Source organism: Alosa pseudoharengus, unplaced genomic scaffold, assembly GCF_046254945.1.
Source record: "Alosa pseudoharengus isolate Yale_2024_CS ecotype anadromous, Long Island Sound unplaced genomic scaffold, YU_APseudo_1.1 YU_APseudo_1.1_scf_16, whole genome shotgun sequence".
NCBI lineage: Eukaryota > Metazoa > Chordata > Actinopteri > Clupeiformes > Clupeidae > Alosa > Alosa pseudoharengus.
Window position 1 is genome coordinate 24,383,666 of NW_027468630.1, and position 2,780 is coordinate 24,386,445.

Genomic DNA, 2,780 nt, shown 5'->3' on the forward strand with positions numbered 1-2,780 from the left:
TGTGTGCATGCTTGTGTGTTTGCCTGCGTATGTGTGTTTGTGCATGTGCATGCATGCATACATATGTCTACTGTGTGAGTATGTGTCATACGTATGATTACTGTGAATGTATGTGTGTGCGTGTGTATCTGTTTATGCACATGTGTGCACATGGAATGGGTTAACATGACCCCTGGAGGCAAACGGAAAAAATTGGTCATCCTAGGCCCTACGGTTCTCAAGATATTCACAGAAAACTGTGTCTGCCCTACCCTCCTTTCGGGGGGTCCAGTACAGCGGGGGGGCTACAGATCAAAAAGAAAAACAATGGTTCCATGCTATCCATGTGGGGTTACATGCCCACCAAGTTTCGTGTACCCCGGTCTTTCAGTGTCCCGGGAATCCTTGTTGGTGCACGGTCACTAAATGTACACATAAATTATTTTATTGTAAGGCCCCCCATGAACGAAAGTTCACAAAACTTGGCATGCATTCGGAGGGTGTCATAATGATCCTACACTTTCAATTTCGTGCAGTTTTAACCATGTCAGCCAGAGATATTGTGATGAAAACACCTAATTTTCTGCTTTTTAATTTTTAGCTAGGTGGCGCTATACATGAAATAAGTGGTAATGGGATGGGTTGACATGCCCCCTTAAGACCAACATACAAAAAAAAAGGTGGACCTCCTAGGCCCTACGGTTCTCGAGATATTCACAGAAAACTGTCTCCGGCCACCTACAGGCCAGTTGCTGTATAGTAACATAAATTAATTTATTGCGTGGCCCCCCATGAACGGAATTCCACGAAACTTGGCGTGCATTCAGAGGGTGTCATAATGATCCTACACTTCCAATTTCGTGCAGTTTTGACTATGTTAGGTCACAGATACCTGCGATTACAACACCTCATTTTTACTTTTTTGTGTTTAACTAGGTGGCGCTATACATGAAATGAGTGGTTATGGAATGGGTTGACGTGGCCCCTTGAGATCAACATACAAAAAAAAAATGGTCCTCCTAAACCTTACGGTTCTCAAGATATTCACAGAAAACTGTGTCTGCCCTACCCTCCTTTCGGGGGGTGCAGTCAAGCGGGGGGGCTACAGATCAAAACGAAAAACGATGGTTCCATGCTATCCATGTGGGGTTACATGCCCACCAAGTTTCGTCTACCCCGGTCTTTCAGTGTCCCGGGAATCATTGACGGAAATTTGGACATGCGAAAAAAAAAAAAAAAAAAAAAAAATGACTAAACCTATATGCTTCGCTGCGCGGCGGTCATAATAAGATCATCATGTATTCAAATAAGCTCACACATACTGTATATTTACCTAACACGTAAACGGCTATATATATTTTCAATAAATTATTCCACTGCAATATTGCGGTGGTGAATGAATTGAGAAGGAAGAGGAATGCTCCTAATAGTTTCTTACAATACAACTGTATCTGTGGTATTGTAGGTAAACACTGAAACCATACTGGTTCAAAGTAAAAACAAAAGATTAAGTTTAAAGTGCACAGTCCTCTGATTCTTAAACTCGCAGAGCTTCTGAATGCCCTCAGGGGCAAGCTCATTGCAGATAATTCAAATTTGTAAATGCAGTTTTTGTGCTCAGTCCGTGTCATGCTCGCTGATAGGGTTTGAATTGAGCTCTGGATGTGGTAGCGTGCTGAGGAGTGGATCGTTGTCCCTGCTCGTAGAAGGATCTGTGTCTCATGACTTAAACATTCAGGAAGATAAAATATGATTACAACTCCGTGGGTTTTTCTTTCTTTTTTTTTTTTGGAGTCGGTGGAGATGGAGAGTTGCAACCTCAGCACAATCAGTGGAATGCATCAATGCCTCTCTGTATTGTAGCAGGAGAACAAAGGCGCTGGTTGTCCCTCTGGATGTTCACTCGACTCCCAACCACGAGTGTCGGCGAGAGAGCATTTTAAGCCTCTGGAAAGTCATTTGTTTGGAAAGTCATTTGTTTGTCACGTCGTGTTCTGTGCGTCTCGCTGGAGTCGGGCTGAGCTTCTGTGGTCTACATATAGCGCGTGTCTGTCAGCTGTCATAAACACAGCATTGGATTAGACCTGCACAGAGGTATGAGACTGCTCCCAACTGTCAGATGTTGAGGCTGTAACTCGACCTGACAGTATCACTGATATTTTTCCCCTACACAAAACTAGGCCACACACAGATACACAAATAAGCACCAACTGCTACAAATAAAACAAGTGTCATAGTGTATTTTTACACTTGTTTACATGAATGGAAACTTTTGGACAGGAAGATTATTGTATATGTGAGCAGCCAAGTTGTGACAAATGATCTCTACCAATATATTTTGTATGGAAGGCACACTGGTATCTCTAGACACAGTAAAGGTGACTGCATTTTTATGTCTTTCATGTCATAACATGACTGTCAGCTGCACAACCACCTGCAATGACCCCCAAGTGCACAGCAGCAACTGGGGACGGAAAATCCATGCCTCCAATTTCCTCACCAGAGCTCAATTTGAAGGTCCCAGACCCTGTGGCCATGTTTGATAATACTCCAATGCTCCTTTTGGCCCCGCCACAGAGGCAGGTATTGGATAGCCTATGAATCATCACATTTAGTCTGTCCCTCGATGTGAGGGGAAGAGATCGGCTAAGCTCGGGGTCTGCGGTGTGGGCAGGAGCCGAGGGGGACGCGAGGAAAGACAGGCTCCTCAATGAGGGGACTGCTGTGGCTGCAGGAAAAGATTGGGAGCCAGTGAAGGTCAAACCCTTTGGATGAAGTATTATACAAGCTGGGCTGTCTGC